Source organism: Molothrus ater, chromosome 5, assembly GCF_012460135.2.
Source record: "Molothrus ater isolate BHLD 08-10-18 breed brown headed cowbird chromosome 5, BPBGC_Mater_1.1, whole genome shotgun sequence".
NCBI classification, from domain to species: Eukaryota; Metazoa; Chordata; class Aves; order Passeriformes; family Icteridae; genus Molothrus; species Molothrus ater.
In genome coordinates this window covers 61,415,537-61,434,844 of record NC_050482.2, presented here as the reverse complement: position 1 = coordinate 61,434,844, position 19,308 = coordinate 61,415,537, and the positions used below count along the sequence as shown (strand labels likewise).

The 19,308-nt window shown below is 43.1% G+C and overlaps 1 protein-coding gene across 6 annotated transcripts in view; it reads left to right on the top strand.

Moving 5' to 3' along the window:
* The first annotated feature begins 2,687 nt into the window (after positions 1–2,687).
* RESF1 (retroelement silencing factor 1) overlaps positions 2,688–19,308 on the top strand; it is a 36,897-nt gene continuing 20,276 nt past the window's right edge. For 3 of the 6 annotated variants that reach the window (XM_054514812.1, XM_036400537.2, XM_036400542.2), the window contains exons 1-2: positions 2,688–2,900; positions 18,038–18,122. The gene's annotated coding sequence lies outside the window, so the exon portion shown is untranslated. Of the gene's footprint in view, positions 2,901–11,257; positions 11,436–17,225; positions 18,123–19,308 lie in introns of those variants that run through there. The other 3 variants (XM_036400539.2, XM_036400541.2, XM_036400540.2) reach the window with 3 other exon arrangements.

Genomic DNA, 19,308 nt, shown 5'->3' with positions numbered 1-19,308 from the left:
AAGTCAGTGCTGTGAGGAGCTGCATGTGAGCAATCACTGAGAAGGTATGGGACTTAAGCAGTAAGATGACGACATTTATCCTGTTGCAAGTCCTTCCCTAGCCTTAAACAGTGTTTCAGATAGGCAACTGTGCTTTTTAACTCCTTACAGTTCCCAATTTGCACATGTAACCAGAATTACCCTCTCCCAGGTGATGAATCCAGAACTTGCTCTTGATATACTCATAGAGGTGGATGACTGTGAGAGCTCTCCAGTCAATCTAGATCTCTCTGTAGGATATCTCTAGAAGTGGGTTGTGGGATTTTTGAGGGGGTCTTGGGTGGTCTCAATTCTTTGGTCAACAGTTCATGCCTGCTTCTTGACTTCATCTTGGTACTTGCACTGTTTTTTGGGTGTAGTCTCAGAACAGGGAAGTGGGCCCCAGAAAGGTGCTGCTCCTCCTACATGCAGATTTCCTCTCCCGCCACATCCTGTTCAACTCTGCCCACTTGCACTACAGTGGCTACTGCTGCTGTTTCACACACAGCAGAACACAAACTCCTTGGTGCCCAGGCTTCTGCACAGCCCTAGCCAGGGACAGGACACAATGATGCTTTATTAGTCCAAAGAAAGGAACAGTGTGTCTCAAAGAAGCAGATAACAGAATGTAAAAGTAGACACACAAGATGCTAAACGTAGCTGGAACCAGTGGATAAACACATAATGAGGGATATAGTGGCTTTTGTGGCACAGCCACGTAATAGGAAGCAACAGTATGTGCCCTAAGAGAAGGTCAAGACATGGTCATCTGTAACACTGTGGGCACTTGGTGAGTGGGACCACCAGAAACCCCTTCAGATAACCCTCTACAAGTCCTCATAAGAGGACTTCCAGTAAGAGGGAGATGCATGGAAATTGGTTCTAGGAAAAGTGATGTTCATGTCTTAGCCAGGAAGTACACTGTAATCCATATGTATGAGCATGGTGGAATAACTGCGTTGCTGTAAAGTGTCCTGACACACCTAATTAGAGAAATATTCTCCAGGTGACAAGGAATGCCTGCTTTCTAATACTTCAAAACTGTAATAGAAAATTTCTTAAGAAAAAAAGAAGGACCAGGCTTTTATATGGTGAAGTTATTGACTGCCAGTCATAGGCCAGCTGTGTCAGCCCAGCAACTTTAAATACCTTATCTGTAGTATCACTTGTTGGCTGCTTAATAAGGAAATTTGCCTGCCACATCCTCACCTGTGCCACTGTTCTTCACATCCTCAGAATGTCAGACTTCAGCATTGTTGAGTTGTCACTAAAATGCAGGAATAAAACTCCCTAACACTGGGAGTAGTTTTAAGAAGCAGGCATTGCTTCATGATGGTGCAGGATGCACTGGGATAACTCCAGTGAGTTTTTATTAGTCTCCAGTTGTATGAGCAAATGGCATGAAAGAAACTTATCCAACATCAATTTTATGTTGATAGGAAAAATATTTGCTAATATCTTCACAAAAAACTCGATGGGTGGGGGTCTTCACTAATGATAGCAGAAATAGGGCATTATTGTCTCCAGGAATGACTGAAAGAGCCAGTCAGGTTCTGGAAGATGGCTGTGGGGGCCTTTAGGGGGAATGGATCTTCATGTCTTTATGAACACCAAACTGAGCAAGTTACAGAAGCCAGACAGCTGGACCCAGGCAGTTTGATTTTCTGAGTTGAGAGTAATAGGAGGAAGTCTATTTTGGAGCTCAGGAAGCCTGAACTTGAGGGGAAAATGACCATGCATGTTCAAGAGGGAATATGTAGTAGGTGGTTCAGGAAATCCATGCTTTCCTAATACCTCAGCCAATGAGGAAAGGAACACAGCAACACACAGTCAGGAGTTTAGGATAAAAGGAGGCTGTGCCCTCCAAAACCTCGGGACACTTCACAGGGGTCAAGCCCAGTGTACTCTCTCCCTGTATTGGAATTTGCTGGACTCCTCTCTCTCTCTCCTTTACAGACACTGGCTTTTCCACACAACGTGAATAAGCAGATGCTTCTTTATTTTGGCGCCAGGAAAACAGGGAATTACTCCTCCTAGCACGTTCTACTTTGTAAACAAAATCCATCCTTTTGATGCTGGGTCATGGTTATGTAAGTTCTTCTACATTTTATGCATAATATGCCTGCTCTTAAATCTAACCTTCACCGTAACTCGTTTTGCTAGATAAATAAGTAACTTCATCAGTATTCCTACTTTAAGACAATTGGGGCATCTCTACTGAGCTCTACTGATTGGAATCCTTGCTATTCCAATCAAGGTGGGAAGGGTAGGGGGTTTCCAAGCAGCATAGCTGCCCTGCATGATGATCTCCAGAGTTTCTGGAACAAAACATAAGACATTCATTAGCTTCTTGGCGAGGTTTCTGCTGCATATTTTAAACACAGCACTCCTGGCATTCCCATACGTTACACTTCACAATTTTCTACTTGTAATCACCACCACCTCTTTTATATTATTAAAACTATTCTTTTATAACATTTCTTCCAACTGAGGTCTCAACTGGCCCTCAGTCCTCGGGGGTATGTGAAAGAACCACTCTCTTTTTCTTAAAAAAAAAAACCGTGACGCGCTCGAAGCAGGGAGCTGTGGGAGCTCTCCGGAGAGCTGAGGAGGCAGGAAGGGAGGCAGGGAAAGGGGCAGGGAGGAGGGGCTTAGCCTGGAGGGATCTGAGGACCAGGAGGCTCAATCTATCGCCGGGTGAGCCCCGGGGCAGCGCGGCCCCGATCCCGCAGAGCCGCCGGGCGGGCAGGGCCGGGCCGGGCAGGGCAGGACGCGCCGCCCCCGCTGCCCGCAGCTCCCGCCCCGCTGCCCAGCCGGGCTCTCCTTCCGTCTCCCATCGGGGCCGACACTCGGGGCTCCGGACGAGTCGCTGCCTGGGCTCGGTGAGGACGTGCGGCGGCGAGGAGGGAGGGAGGGAGCGGGGCGGTGGGGCCGGGCCGTGCTGTCCTCCCTTCCCTTCCCCTGCGGCCCCCGGGGCTGCCAGGAGCCGCTCCCCGGGAGCTGCCTGGCCCTGCGGAGGGCTCGGGGCGGGCGGAGCCCTCTCGGTGGCCGGGCCCGGGAGCGGGGAGGCCGCAGCAGCAGCAGCAGCGAGCGGGGGCCGCGGGCTCGGTGGGGCGGCGGAGCGCGGGGCCCGGCGGCTCGTCCGCTGCTGGTCTCGCAGAAACAATTACCATCAATTAGCGAGAGAGTCCTGCGAGTCCTGCCTGAACAAGGACAATGCGATGCGCAGGCTCCGGAACGCATCCCCCGCCCCGATCACCTTAAGGAGGCAGAGGTTTGTTTTTGCTGTTTCTCCGTAGGGTATGACAGTGCAGGGAGATGCGGTTGAAAGATACTAAAACCACCTAAAACAACAACAAACGAGGAAATCCCTCCCTCTTCCTCTCCCTCACAAAACTGACAAGAGAAAGTAATCGCTGTCAGGGTTGAAGATTGGCTGCTTCGAGTGTCCTGTGTTTAAATTCTGCGATCAAAGTCCAGCGTTAGTGATTTTTGTGCTTCAGCCTCTCAGATAGGCATCACAAGATGTGCGGTAAGGAGCCGGTGCTCTGCTTTGTGTAAGAGGGACACCTGCAGTCGTGTTTTATGATATAACTGATAAAATTGTTTATACTATCAAAGAAAAAAAAAAAAGCAAAACCAGAACGCATTTAAAGAGGTATAGGCTCGCTATTTCTGCTTTGAGTTGTCTGAGTAGTGTAGCTGATAGAATGAACTTATTTATTCCATCTGCAGAGGCAGATGGAAATATGAGAAAATAGTGCAAGTACCCCATCAATGTATAGCAGCTTTCTTCCCGTGCTTTGTTGGTCCGTGGCATCAATGAAAACCGGAGGCATCAGGTAGAACATGAGTAGATTTTCTGCCAGAGCACTGAATGTGTTTCAGAAGCCCATAGGAATGCTGGCAGTTGTTTTCCTAGAAGTTGTTAGGGGCTGACTCAACTCTTTCTAGGAGCTCCGTGGTAACTTTGGGCATTTCCCTGCTCTTAACTAGCCTCCTGGGAGGACTTAAAAATAGAATAAGACAAACCCAGCTCGTCATGACTCCTGGTAAATAATTTCTCCTGAGAAAATATTTGTCTGAGAATGATGGGAGTAAAACTTGTTACAAACATACATCAAAAACTCCTACTGGGCTCTTATCACCCTGTTCCCTTGAACTGGCCAACTGATGTCCCAAAACATTCAAACAGATATTCCTGGCAGAGAAAACAGACTTGTGATAATGGTTGCTTTTCTTGATGCCTGTGCCAGTATAAAAGTTCCCCTGGGTCTCAAGGTGCAAGGTCTTGGAAAATTCACTGCTGTGGTTCCCAAGATGTTTACCAGGACCCGTTAGTTCAGTGTGTTTGTGTGGCTCACTGCAGTGATTTGGGAGGCAGAGTTCAAGGATCCAGATCTCTTTGTATTTTGAACTTAAACAGTATTTTTTCCCTCAGAAAAAATATATTGTCTGATGTCTTGACAGAAGGCAGAAAACATTACAGCATGCTTTATGTCAAGTCTGTTATGGGGTGTTTTGGTCTAAATAAAAGCTAAAACTTTCTCCAGTTCACTGGTCTGCTAGAATTTTTGGAAGTTTTATTTTTATTGTTATGATTCCGAATTCTGTTTAAAATACAGATGCTTTTTCGCTCTTCCCCCTTCCTACTAATCTTCAAAAAAGTAGTTGTAAATCACTAAAATACTCTGATTTGAAGGAGGCTCTCCCTCAAATATGGACTCTTTAGAACCCAACAAATTGCTGACTTGGATTGTTTTTTGCAGGCTAAGGTGTTTCGGTAGGAGAATATTTTTATGTGTTTCTAAAATTTACACAAATCAGCCTTTCCCAACTGTTTTATTTGCCTTTTTTTGTTCAGTTTCATTTGCTGCAGCCATGAATGTCATATCAGTGCATTGGGGATGTGAGACTATGATAGGATTTGTGGTCTTGTAATAATTAACCTGTTACATTGATGTTGAGCCTTTCTTCTTTGTGTTGAAGATTAACAGTTGTCAGAGGCAGAGCAGTACTCCCCACCCCATAAATTAAAAGGCATGGATGAAGACACAGCAAAAGGAGTAAAAGAGGGAGCAGAAAGACAAGAAGGTGCAGTTCAATTCTCTTGATGCCTAGAGGAGCTTCTGCTTTGCTAAGCATAGCTATGAGAGCCTGCTGGTGACTTAAAAGGAAAGAAAAAAGAAAAGTGAGGAAAAATGGTGAAAATACCCATTATGGTTTTTAGCATTAGGTAATGCTAATCTTTGCCTTTTTAAACTGTTAAAGTGAACTGATGAAAGGAGACTGGTGCTGCACAGGAAATTGGAATTCAAAATCTGCCAGGGGATCTTTTGATATACCACTGGTAATCAGGACATAGGAGACTCTGGTGGTATTGTTGGTATGGGTCATTGCTGCTTTGGTAAAAGCAGCACTTGAAGCTTATTGACGTCCCTTCTAGGAGCCAAGACAACTGAGGAGCTCCTGTTCCTCCACATCTGTCTGAAGAGACACACAAGATTGCTGAAGTGATCTTTTTTTCCTTTTTAAAGTGAAATTGTGGATGCCATTTTATTGTCTAATTTGATTCATCCTGAAGTACCACAAGTGGCAGCATCAGTGCAACTGAAGAGATGGAAATGGGGAAGAAAATAGGGTTAAGGAAAATACAAACTTACCAACCTGCCGTTGTTACTCAAAGCATTTCTAAGCCATATTCAATACTGTTACATGCTGTTTTTCAAAGAACTGTAGAAATTTCCCGTTGCTGACAAGGAATGGATTTTTATTTTTTCACCCATTTGATTGCTAGACTCTACTATCATGTTTCTGACTACTATTTGTCTTTCTGATAAACACAAGCAATTCAAGTTCTCAGGAGTTTCAAAACTGCATAGGGCAGTGGAAATGTAGAGCAAAAATGCTGCATGAATTTTTACTTTGAGGAATTTCAAGGAAGCTAATTTAATGGAAGGATTGATATTATAGCAGGTAGGAAACTTCACCAATCAGAAGATTTTTAAAGAGACATTTTAAAAACACTCCTGTGACCTTGAAGGTAGCGCTATGCCTTCATGCTGGATAGAAATGGTCTCCATAAAATGCAAATATGCCAAAGAGGTCTTCTAGTAAGTATGTGCTTGTGAAAGATTCCAATGACTGAAATTCAATTAATGTCTTAATTTGCACTTCAGTCAGAATCCTGTACATAGATTGCAGACTTGTCTCCAATGAGTGGTCTATAGGCTTTGGATGGATGATTAGGGATCAATACTTCTAGAAGTGGATGTCTACAACTACTGGGGATGTAAGACAGTTCTTTAAATGTGCATTGAAACTTGAAAAGAATTTGGAAATTCCTCAGAGGCTGAAGCATGTTGATGGTTTCTCCGCTTATTTCTGTGAAGCACTGAGGCCTGAGCAAAAGGCCCTGAGCTGAAGTTGACTCTCAATGAACCTTCCAACCAAACACTGTATAATATTTGTATCCATGTATTACTGAAAGATGCATGATCACTAGTGAAACAAGTAGTGTGATAACAATGTACTTCTTCCTTTGTTTAGAGGCCATGAAATCAGATACCTGGCCGTGTTTAGAGGTACATGGTCAAAGCCAAATCCCTTGGTTCCCCCTTGAGCCCTGGCCAGGCTTTGGGTGGAACTCAGGAGGAGAATGAAACCAGATGTTCCTGCAGAGAAGGTATGGAAGCTTGTTTATTCACCAGCATGGAAGCTGGACCCTCTCACAGCAAAGACGGAGACCTTGCCTGTGGGTGGATGTGCCTGAAGAATTTCCCAGTTACCAGAAGTGGCTCTTGTGTCCTTGGCTGTGGCTGGAGCTCCCCAGCTGAAGTGCAGATCTGGATGATAATAAAATATTAGGTGATGTACCTTTCTTAATGACTGTAGGCAATCTTCTGTAGTAGTGATTACGTGCATTGTTTAGCTTATCTTTTTGTAATTCTTTGTGGTTATAAACTATAGTAAATTACACTTATTTCTTAAAGTTGGTGTTTGTGTCTTTTGTGCTGACCATGTCCTGCTGGCAGACCAGTGTGATGGTAGATAGAAATTTGCAGTTGAAGTGCAGGAGTGTAGGTATTTTCTAAAAATGTTGTTCCATCCAAGACAAGGCAGCTTTGGACTCTGCTTCATCTTTAGCTTCCATCATAGTAATCTTCCATCATAGTAATCTTCTTTCATCATTTTCTTCCATCATAGTAATATTCACAACCAGGAAAGCATGAGCTATAGGTAATACTTACAGCCATGTGTTTCAGTTATATACATGAACTTTTCTGCAGAGGCAAGGATACTCCTGTATAAAGGGGTCTGATGCTACCATTAGAAAAGCCTTCATCTGTAGGATTCTGAATAGAATGTTTGGTGACGTCAATTTGCCTGATGAATCCAGTCCCTGTTATTAATGCCTTTTCCCCACAACTCTTTTCTGTTGAAAATTGCTTTCTCAGGCTTAAAGCTATTATTCAAAAGCAATAAATGCTTGGTCGATACAATGAAGCAATCAAATACAATCTTGAAGATTTGATTTTGTTCTGAACAATGGCATCGCTTTTGCTGGTGTTGGTATGTTGCTTGGTGCCGTGGAGAGCTAGAATGTTAAAATTCCTTGTGAAGCATGGTTCCTCCAAATGCCTGATGTGTCCCTAGTGCTTGCAGAAGAGTCCCTTTTACCTTTCAGAATAACCTCTTGGAGCTCAGTTTAGGTGTTGCTTATGACAAATTCCGATTTTTCTGTATCTAGTGCTTCTGGTTGTTGATATGTGGAATGGTGTTTATCTCCATTAGCTCATTTGTGGTGAGAAGAATGAAAGAATGACTTCTTTATTCTTGACCTCTTGACTATGACCACAGTTCCCATGACACTTATGACAGTGTTGCTGGGTGCAATTAGTAGCTTTAGGAGAGCAGATTAGGACCATTGCCAGCTGCCATGGCATGCCTTTTCCTTGATTTTTGATTTTTGTACTATCCCCTGAAAAAGTCCTAAAATGCAATTACAAAATTGTAATTTGTGAACTGCAGAATTACTGAGTTCCCACTAAGATTTAAGGCACATTCAGAGATTGATGCTCGTTTCGTTGTGTTTCTAAATTTGTTTTGCCGTGGGCAGGGTCAGAAAAGACACAGACACCAACTTAAGGAATAAGGGTAATTTAATACAATATGAAACTGCAAAGAATTACAAAAATATAAGATAATTTAAGCATCAGCTGGGGGAACCTACTGTCACAGCAAAGGACTGGAGAACCACTCCTGGTAACTGGGAAATCCTGCAGGTGCTTCCACCCACAGGAAATGAGGCTTCTGACTTAGCTGTGAGAGAATCCCATTTTTACTCTGCTAAATAAACAAGCTACCATAACTTCTAGTGCAGGAACATCTGTTTTTTTCTTTCTCCTGCTGGGTTTCTTTCAAAGCCTAGCCAGGGCTCAAGGACGAACCAAGGGAGTTGTCTTTAATCCTATACTCCCAACCAAGGCTAGATTTGGCCTTGCCTGGGTTGTAAATACTGAAACCATGTTTTGCCAATGAACAGATACATACAACATTTGGTTGGAAGGTTCATCTAGAGGTCAGCTTTGGCCCAAGGTCTGTTGTTCAGGCCTTAGTACTTCAACATTTCGCTGTTGTTACTGTGAAGTGTAATAAGTGGAAATCTGCAGCTGTAGGCCTGCATCAAACATCCTTGTTGAAATGGAATTTCAAAACTTTTTGACGTAAGTACTAAAATTGAAAATTTGTGAACATAACAGGATGTTCTTTTTGTTTAGGTGGGGGTGAAACAGCTTAAACTTCACCCTACTTGCAGAAATCACCAGTGATGGAGGGAGGGTGGCCATGTTGTTTTTGATGTTAAAGGATGCTGATATCAGCCTGACTGAAACACCTCAAAATTAAACAATATGAGGATGTTAAGAAACTGGTGTTTCCTGATGGGAACTGGCACTGGCATAGATATGGGAGACAGATGTTTCCTGATAAAAGGAACTAATGAGTGGTAGTACTAATCATGTATTTTAAATGAATTATGCTCTGCTGAGCTAGCCTAGCAATGTAGGTCATCACAGTCAACCACATTATCATATAAAAGCCCAAGGTCTCTTTTTTATGGTAGGGATTTCCAGCACATTCCTTTTAGGAGAATGTGTGGAGATTCTTCCTTTAAGTGGGGATGCTTCTTGTGGTAACTCCTTGGGACTGAGTGAAAGAGATTTGCCCATGGTCATGAGTGTGGGTGACCAAAACCAATCTCTTCTTGACAATTATTAAGCTAGTTTTGAAAATACCAATTAATAAATAGTGCACTATAATAGCAGTTAGAGCCTTTTGTACTGAGGAAGGTCATGGAGCATATAATCTTAAATGACATCACATGGCACCTATACGACAGCCAGGGCATCAGGCCCAGCCAGCATGAGCTTGTGAAAGGCAGGGTCCTGCTTGACCAACCTTGGTTTAAGAAGGCAATTTAGGGGAACGCTCTAAAATGAATTACTTCCCCTTAGTTTTAACCAATCCCTTTCCAGCAATGTGGAAAAATAACAGTTTACTAAAGAAAACCTGAAATAGCAACAGGCAAAACGTATCAGTAAGAGCACCAGTTTTTAAGGAAGTTGCTGGAATCTCCCAGACTCCCAGGGAACAAAGAGAAACTCAAAATGGCAAAGTGATGGCTTCCCAAGATTGTGCCTGCCACGGGGGAGACAAAGGGGAAATGGCAGCAGCCCCCTCCTCTCCCTTTATCTCTCTGGTGGCTGAACTCAGTCAAGGGCTGGAACTTGTGGAGGGATTTTGCCTTCTCCTGGGCAGAAGACAGCAAGGCAAAGCCTTGGAGCCTTCTGGCCTTGGCTGGGCACTGCTGGTGGGCTGGGGTCACCACGCTGGACCACCCTCTCCACACCAATGGAGAGGGGACTTTAAACCAGGCCCTGCCTCTGCCCCCGCCCTTGACAGTAGACAGTAACTTAATTGAGGTGGCCAACACCCCAAAACTTATTGTCATTTTGCAAGTTCTTACAAATGGCCAATTAGGTCTATTACAAAATGAATGATTTGTTGAATAGACCAAGGAAAGCAGACATAAGACGTAAACCAGACTTGTTACCACACAGGATTAAAAAAAAGAGACATTGCTAGCAGATAGACAATGCTGTGTGATTGAGGTACCTATATTACAGCTAGCAAAGAAATAATATAGGTTAGGATTCAATGTATTTTATCATCCAATTGCTGATGGACTGAATGGTAAGATACATTGAATCTTACATCAAATCTTTCCTCTCAATTTCTGGAAAAGTATCTACAAAGATGCATCCAAGCTTCGTAGGAGAAACCACACTACACATTTCCAGGGAGTGTGTGAGAGATTTCCATCTCTGTAATAATTTGTGTGGCTTTTATAGTTGTAAAGAGCATTGTCTTGGTCAATGACATTTACTTTTCTTAATCTCTTCCCACATCTTCCCTCCAGACCAAGATGTTGATTTTTAGTTGGGGATCTCAGCCCTTCTGGCAGAGATGGCCCCTGCCAGGCCTTTGGCCTTGCCTGAGTTATCTCTTCCACGTGCACCAGCCATCTGTGGTAGGGAGCGATGTCCTGTCACAAACAGGGAGCTGGGCTGCTCTGCTTCTGTGGGCTCAACAGCATGGCTGCAGGCAAGTGTTGCAAAATTCACTCTGAAATAGTTTTTGATTGGGAAATGCAGCTTCTCGAGTTGCCAGTAGAGCCTAAAGGCATGCCAAAGGCAAGAGAAAGCTCCACCTGAGCACCTGGACTTTTAAAGACTGTGGGAATGAAGTGTGCTCGCTTCATCTCCAAAGAAAAAAACCCACTAACAAACTGAGAAATACTGTTTATTCAGTATTGGATAACACTGGTTAAAATCACATTGAGAGTCCTGGTCTTGGGAGAAGACAATGTAAAAAACAAAAAGGAAGGCTGGGAAGGACAGCCTGATGCAACATGAAGGCTACAGGAGTAAAACATAACCATCCTATAAACATTTTACTGAAGTCCAAAAAGATTAATGTACTGGCTTTCCTAGATCAGCTACATGGGTAATCTTGTTTTAGAAGGAAGTCAGGTGTGACAAGCTGACTTTCCCTTCATGAAGCTGTGCTGACTGTGACTGATGATTGTCCTCCAAGTGTTTTTCAGTACCTTTCAGAAAAATGTTTTCCATGATTTTACCAGACCCTGAAGTGACACTGACAAGTCTCTGCTTTCCAGGGTCCTCCTTCTTGCTCTTCCTGAAAACTGGGGCAACATTCACCAGTTTCCAGTCAGCTGAGGCTTCTCCAGACTCCCAAGATCATTTAAAAACCACCAAGAGAGACTTTGTGATGACATCAGCAGCTCTTTAAAGACTATTGGATGAGTCCCATCAGGATTTGTCAGAAGTCAATAGGTAAAAGGGGGAAATACACTGTTGGAAGTGGTGAAATGGGAATTTGCAAAGAGAAGTGACTACTGGTCTACAAGTGCTTAAGTTTACTGTAAACATTCTGTGTTTAATTGGCAATCTGAGATTAAGGCAATTTCCAGCAAATTATCTCATGTAACTAAAGAATTTTGGGGCAGGAAAACTCCTGTGTGCTGGTGCTATTGTGACATCCAAAATGTCACATCTAAAATGTATCTAAAATACAGTTATAAAGAGAGGAAAATGAGAATTATGGATGTTTATGTACTCCTTTCTTTGTGTGTGTTTAGTTGATTCAGGCTGTTTTTCTATAACACCATAAATCAGATGTGCTAATTAGATTTAAGTACTTTAGGTTAAATGAGATATGCCACTACAAGTCCAGGAACAGAAACAGGAGAGCAAAATTTTGCTGGCCTGCAGCTGAACTTTTGTCCTTTCAGTTCTTAGAATCTTCTGTTTGCTGAGCTACATTCTGCAGAGGTACAAAATAGCTGTGATCACAGTGGCTGGCACTGAAATGCACATTTTATAGGGTTTTGACTCTATTAAAGGGAGCTTTTAGCAATGAATAAGAATATTTTAGAGCTATTGTGAGTGCCTCAGTTACACTTGTTGCAGAGGAGATTTAGACCACTTAAAGAAGCACTGGAACAGATAGCTGGAAAAGTGAATTTTATTGAAGTAAAATGATGTGAAAGTGAGGCTTAAGAAAGTGCCCTGGGGAGGTTTAATCTTACTGTACAAATACAGTAACAATAATAATTCAAAAGTATTAATACATTATCTTAATGCCTTATGATACAAAGTTATGCACAATATCAATCACCTGAGATCCAAGTTTCTCCTCGAGGAGCAACTTAGAGGTGACCCAGCTCAAGGAGAGGTTACAACTGTGCATCTGGGAGAGATCAAAAAAAAGCTCACCTGGGCTTTCATATTTGTGGGATAAAATGGTTGGCTTGCAGTCAAATTAAATGTCATGGAATTTCCATGAAATTCCTTGCACCCACAACTTCATTTGTTCCTTTCTAATTAGTTCTGGAAGAACTACCTGCTATTGATGTCTTATTCACTTGGCTGGTGTTCCCAACTCTCATGCATCAAAGCTTTTTGTCTCCCTGTTCCTATGTGGGTTTTCAAAGAATAGGTTGGAACTAGGAAAGTGCTTGACCTGGTCATGGCCTAGGCCTTTACCTCCTTGTGAGCCTGAGCCAAACTGTCAATAACTTGGTCAAGGAGTTGAGCTCATTCCTATGGCTACAGTCAATCCACTTTATTGACTCTTAAGAGTAGTAGTACAGTTATGTGCACTGAAATGCACTCTGTCATCAGTGTGTGTTGCACTGCACATAAGTGGTGAGGGTACAGTTATTTGATGAGTTGCTTAGCTTAGTAATTATAATTAATGCTTATTATATACCATTGCACATACAGATACCAATATCATTGAATATTTTTAGGAGAAGGGTTGGAAGTGTTTGTGGCTCATACTCCAGTCTCAGGTGCAATGTGTGCACAGCAGGGAATAGAGAGATTAGCCCAGCTGACTAAACCTGGGCCTTTCATGACAAAAGTTTAGAACCTAGAAGACTTGATATTTGCATTTGGAGGAGGGAGTAGATTGGGTAAAGAAAAAAGACTGCAAGACACTTACAGAAATACCTTTGGTACTGGCATGCAAAAAGACTCCTTTAAAAGTTAGCCCCAACACTTCACATTCTGAGCAGGACCCTGGCATTTACCAGGAAGATAAAAAAATCCTGATGTTCTTTAAGGGCTGAAATTTGGAATAATTTCTTGTGTGAGATTCCAATCTACGTGTGGTAGGAAAGCCAGCAAGATAATGCTGATGAGAGACATCTGGAGTGGGAGGAATTTCAGCTAATACTGCTGGAGCTCCCTTGGCATCAATGGCAGGACTGTAGCCATAGCCTGCAGGTAAATGAGTAAAGGTATAATTAATGCAGGTAAATGAGTAAGGTATGATTAATGCCATTCCAAGTACAAGCAAAGTGAGCTTGGTAGGCCTGGTGGGTGGGACACTGGTGTCATGTCTTTAATGTCCAAACTGACTGTGCATAGATAAGAGGAAAGACAAATGGTGTTGATGGTTTTGGCAGCTTTTGCAACTGCAGTATGAGGCAGAGAGGGGACAAAATTTATGCCTAGGTAGCTGTCACAGGCAGAATGGAAGCTTCACCCAAGTTTTATCACGTGTAACCTCCTGTTGAATCACAGGGTGCAGAAAGGATCTGGTTTCTTTCTAGACTCCTCCTCAGAGAGGAGTCTGGGTGTGGCTGGATCCAGTCCTAGCTCCAAACTTACTCAGAGGTTTATGTCTAAAGAATTCCATGGGTGTAGTTGAATCTTTATACAATTTTATCACACAGGATAAGGGAAGGTAAACCAATATGAAAAAAATTATTTATTTATATGGTGATCTTATTTATATGGTCATCTTATACTGATGATCTTGATCATAATACTAGTTAGACTAAAGAACCTTCATCAGAATGAATTACTACACAGTATAGATAACTATAATTACAGTGACACAAAAGCTGGCAAAATAATCAGGTAGAGATTGATGTTGCTTACTTATACCCATGTCTGTGGGCATAGCTCTTCAACTCAGCCTCAGGAAATAACCTTGGAGGTGTCCCCACTCAAAGGAGGAATCTCCACACACACTTCTAGAAGGGGGTATGTTAAGAGTGTGGGAACCATGAAACAGTGAAGAAAATAGCAAAGCTCAATGTGAGATGGGCCCCACACATCAGAGCATCAGTGATCAGAGCAGACATGGAAACCTGATGGAGGTTTTTGTTGCCATGGCATCGGGTGGGAATGTGAAGTGGGAGAGGAGCAGTGCAGTCTTAATACCAGGAAATGTTTTGTACAACTGCTACCAGGTATACCTCCTACCAAGAAATACTGCATACGACACAGCCACTAAGAACAGAAAATTTGACCACCCACAGCACTTTGCACAATAATGGCTAATAAGGTATAAAAGGACTGATTTTGTGTTCAGCTGGGGGATGAGAATTTGACATGAAAATTGTAGGAACACATTTTCTTCGCCCTCTGCAGAAGGGGCACCTTTTGGTAGGACTTGTCTCCTTGGCTGTGCTGAGTGTTTTGACGTGAGAAATTGAGCTTGTGATTGCCATTGTATTGTCAGGGCTATATTTAGCCTCTCTGCAGTTTATGCGCTCTCCAGTTTGTGCTGGCACTCCAAAAGAGCCATGTCTGTTGCATTTAGTAAACCATAGTACTTGTGAGCCTGGCTGGTTCTTTTGCATGCAAATAGACTGTTGGAGCACCCAGTGCCAGGCCTTTAGTTGTGTGTTCATAACAAGTCTCTGCTGTTAAAAATTGGGACTGGGTTTTTATAGAGATCCACTGTCAGTCAGATGTTTCTGGGCCAACTGTTCCGGGTCAGCAGCCTTTAGCTCAGCAGTGTCAGGTAAATTATCAATATTGTCACTTCTTTGTTGCTTTATCAGGAACTTTTTTACATTCTCACCTGTGTCAATTTCTGCCAGGAAACATTGTTCCTCACATCCTCAGATGTTCAGCTTTGGGATTATTAAATCAGGCTGGTCTCAGCATTGCTCTACACCAAGTGCAGCATGATCCCCCTTCTCCATCCATCACTGACAACTTTTACAATCAGGGTATTGTTCGAGCTGCTTTACCCCCACAGAGGCAGTGTGTCCTGCTCCAGTAGCCCTGGTCAGATGCCAGGACCCACTGGACTTGTGAGCTGACTGGCTGGGGCTGTTAAAAGGGGAAGTGGGTGCAAGTGAATGCTCACTGTTTTTTCTGTTCTCTGGAAAGAGCCATGAAGAAGGTCCCAACCGGAGAGTCGGCTGAGTAATGATAATTACACCAATGTGGCTACATGTCATCCTACTTTATTCGGCAACTTTGGCATATTCATTTTCATTTTTGGCATATTTATCCTTCTCTATATAATGTTTCACACCACTAATGCTTAAAGCTCATTGGTTAAGTAGCTATATTCATGCATACGTGTTAATTACTGATTGGTTGTCATGCTATAAGCATTTTTAGCTAAGGTGTGTCAAATTAGCAGTTCCCACAATGTGCTTGGCATCTGGTCTGGTCTTGGCACAATGCTCATTCTTCCTTGTTGTATCTATTCGAGGACAGTACATGGTCTTCAAAGTAACTGTAATCTGCAAGCCAGGGTTGTCCAATTCCTGTAGGAGAATAGCATGGCCTTGTTCTGCTAAGAATCCTTCTACAGAGACACGATGAATTTTGGGGCTCACAGGATCACAGCATGTTAACAGCATGGGTCACTGGAGGTAGGGGAGGTGCTTCTCAGAGTGCCCAAAGTAGGGGGAAGTTTGATTCAGAAGTACCAGGAGATTGTAATTTGATGCTTCCCTGGAGCATCATGGAAGGTCTGGTCTGTGACTGGTTCTGTCTGTGGAAGTAAAAAAGCTTTGTACGCCTTTCAGTTAGAAATATCTGCAGCACGGCCTCACTGAGTAAGAGTGGCCAAATTATTGGGGTGGAATACTTGTAAAAGGATGTACTGTCTGGAGCTTACCTGAAGCAATCTGTATGTTACCATTCTTTCTCGTAGCTTACTGCATCTTGTTCATCTGACATGTGCCTGTAGTCCTGTGAAAAACAAGGCATGTAACACAGAGGTATATAAATATAAACTCTGTCACTGACCCAGCTGGGCAAGGTTCAGCTCAGCAGAGGCTGTTACTTGCCTGTTCTTTGTGGTGCATGGCTCTGCAGCTGCATGCAGTGATAAACTGCTGCTGTGCAGACCTGACTGGGATTGTATAGGAGTTACTCCACAGCAGAGGTTAGAACCTCTCAAAAACAGATCCTCAGGCTGGCTGGCTCTTAGGGAAGTCACACTTGACTGATCTTGGGAAGGGCTGAAGGGGCATCTGTAACCTGTGGACTACTGCAGAGGGTGAGAGAAGTGTTCCCCCTCCCTCGTGATCAGCTGAAGGCAGAATTTTGACTGTCCATGAGGACACACAGATGATGATGGCATTGATGATTGACTTTCCAAATGGAAAGTCTCTGTAAGGTATGCCTTCCATGGCACCTGAGAAGGATCATCAGGTTCTGTCTGGGGTGCTAACTGTGTGTCTGGTAAGTCTGGGTAACCAAGGGCTGGGGGGTTTCCAGCTGATGAAGAGATGGGAAGGGCCCTAGGGCCCTTGATCAAGCCCTGGTGTGAAAAGGTGCAGCAATGGGGCTTGTTGGTAAAAGCTGGTGAAACAAGTGTTGGGGCTCTGTGTGCTGCCTGGTTGGAATACCTGGATCTAAAGAGGCTTTCAAGATTCCTTGGGTCAGGACCCTTTAGCACAGGCTTAAGGGGGTTTTTAGCTCCTCTGACACAAGGGGTTTGGTGGTAACTGTGGCTGCATCCTGACAGAGGAGGCAGGATGGCAGAACAAGCATAGCAGAAAATAGTTGGTGGTACATATAGGTAAAACCTTATAAAAGAAAGGTTGTAAAGCATGGTTTAGGCCTTGCTATTCTGGCTAAGCTGGCCTGTTGAGTTCTCATGAGAAAAGAATCATAAGAATGAGAAGCAGTTTGCATAACAATCTCTTTTTGTGAGAAAACAGTTTGCACCTGCAAAAATAAGGAGTCCATCCTGTGAGAGTCCGTGAAGATAAAAAGTAAACATACCTAGAAAGAAAAACATTTGATGGACATGGACGCTAGCCGTTACCAAGCAATGAACTGAGTTTCAGTGATTTTCTGACCCATTGGATTCCAACATGGTGCCTTCTGATACCAGATGAAAGGAGCTGTGTGCAATGAAGATTCAGCTATTCTGCTCGAAGAAACGAGCGTCTCATCTGTCTCATTCCTGTCTCTAACTCAAGGCCATAGTGACAAACTGGGACCCTGTGGTGCTGGGCACCATGCTAGTGGGCTCTGAGTGAGCCAGGACTCTTAACTAGTGGGTGCTGCTGGGCCTCAGATGGAAGACAAACTCATAGGACTCTATCTGGCACATGGGCAACATCTAAAGAATGATTGATAACCAGCCTAATTCTGTTTAATCCCAAATCTCTGGGACTGCCCCAGGAAATAGTCAGGGGACCTTGGTCATCTCAAGGCCTTTATCTTTGAGCATATGTTAGTGTAGTGTATCTCAAAACAACAGGCGATTCTTGGAGATGGTCCTGTGTGGTTCCTCTAATAATAATTCCTGTAACATATAACTCAAATAATGGTTTACAAGAACCTCAAGGTATATCCATTATAAGTTATAGGACTTAACATGGCAGTGAACCCCTCCCCTTGTCTCCAGCCTGTAAGGGGTTCCTAATTTGTTTTGATCTTGACAGTGATAATGGTAGGATTCTACTCTTATTGAAGTTTTGGGCTGCACGTAGTCAAAGTTCCTCCTCTAGCAAGGATTTTACAGTTACTAATGGTTGGTATCTTAGTCTTGTTTGCCTCTCTCACAAGTTATGTTCCCAGAAAATGTAAATATCTTAAGTTTCCTCAGCATTTGTCTAATTCAAGGATGTGATTTTGTTTTATCCCCACTCATTCTTCAGGAAATACCCAGTGTAACGTTAGCAGCCTGAAAGGTTTACCTTGGATACAAAAGTCGGTTTTCTTTGCTAAGATTCCTGCATCACTGTAAGTATTGCCTGGACACTGATGTTAATGTTTTTTAGGAATTTTATATGCCACTTTGTTTTCCTGTCTTCTTTTGTTATTGGTGTCTTATGAGAGCAGAGAAAGTAAAAGAGTGAAGAAGATAGAGCTGTATTTGAATCTTGAAAATAACACCTATAAAATTATAACACTGGGTCTTTCATTTTTTATGGGCTAGATATGAGTGATATTTTTCATTCTCAAATTTGAGATCAGAAGAATCTTAAAATCTAAAAGAGCCCATGAAGGAAAGTCTCCCATTGGTGATTTGGGAGAAATGGCATGAAACATTCTGTTTAGAGACTGTCTAAGACCCTGCACAAAGCAAGGTGTTTGTTCTGTGCTAGCTGGGTGTGACCATACTGAGAAGAGCTTGTCAAGATGCAGGCAAACATTCATTCTTGTATTTTGTCCTGGGGGCTTTTGGGCTTTTTTGTGCATTTTTGGAGGCTGAAATAGTGCTTGGCTTTGAAAATACTGCCTCTAAAAAACTTACAGAATAACATGCTCACCCATTTGGTTTGTTGGTTGTAGCAGTGGGGGACAAGTGACATAAAACGCCTTATGCATCTGTAGGAGATCAGTTTATCAGTAGAAACTGCACCCTTTTATACCTTTAATCTCTACCTGACATAACTGAAACCAAAGCCAGACCTAACAGAACTTAACAGAAAGAAGGCACCCATTGGCTGACTCAGCTGCCATGCTGCTGTCCATGTGTCCTATCATCCAATCAGCTTCCTGCTCGTGGGCTGTCCATGTGTCCTATCATCCAATCAGCTTCCTGCTCATATGGCTGTCCATGTGTCCTATCATCCAATCAGCTTCCTGCTCGTGGGCTGTCCATGTGTCCTATCATCCAATCAGCTTCCTGCTCATGTGCTGTCCATGTGTCCTATCATCCAATCAGCTTCCTGCTCATATGCTGTGTTATAGTAAGCTCCTGGAGCCAGGTCTAATAAGCTCTCGGAGGCTTTTTAACACATCCAAGATTGCTCAGCTACTCTTGGAGGCATAAAAATCAGCAGGATGGCTTCTGTTGCAGTGTTGGAAACAAAAAGTTTAGTAAAAGGCAAAATAAGAAACAGAAAAGCCAAGCAAGGTGCCAGACGTTCTTGCTCCTGGTAAAACACTTTACAAAAGTGATTACTTTCTTTGTTCACTTTTT